Source organism: Penaeus monodon, chromosome 23, assembly GCF_015228065.2.
Source record: "Penaeus monodon isolate SGIC_2016 chromosome 23, NSTDA_Pmon_1, whole genome shotgun sequence".
Taxonomy (NCBI): Eukaryota; Metazoa; Arthropoda; class Malacostraca; order Decapoda; family Penaeidae; genus Penaeus; species Penaeus monodon.
In genome coordinates, this window is record NC_051408.1 from 43957378 (window position 1) to 43957985 (window position 608).

The following is a 608-nucleotide window of genomic DNA, read 5'->3' on the forward strand; positions in this document are numbered from 1 at the left end:
GGAGCAAAAATTGAACTAAATGTATAAAATCTTATTATGAATTGCATATCCACACACACACAAATCCATCTATATTTTTTTGAGTAATTCTGTATATACTTTTGTACTAAAAAATTTAATTTTTTAAAAGGAAAATAAAAAAAAAAGTTTCAAAAGAGTCCCATGAAAAACAATTTTTTGTTCAATAAAATCTGCACATATCTGTTATTTTTAGTTATAAAAAAAATATATTATCAGTACTGAAAAAAGAGAGAGGTCTTAATGCCCTGATATCATTTTTCTGCAACAAATTTTATTATTGATATGATAAATATATTTATAGTCTTACTGGATAGGGAATATTTTTATTCAAGTTATTCCTAAAGTCATGTTCTTGTTTTACAATTATGTGATAAAACGGTGATATGCTAAAATAAAAATAGCTTTTGCATATACTTTTCTGCATCGAATCCAACATTTTTAAAAGTGTATCATTAATGTGAATATACGAAAACAATTAACTTTCGTGCTTTACTTAAGTACAATGGCATGGACATGACTTAAGTACATAGCAAAGAAACAGATTTTGTACATGTACTTGAAATATCCAGGTATTTGAACTGACTTAA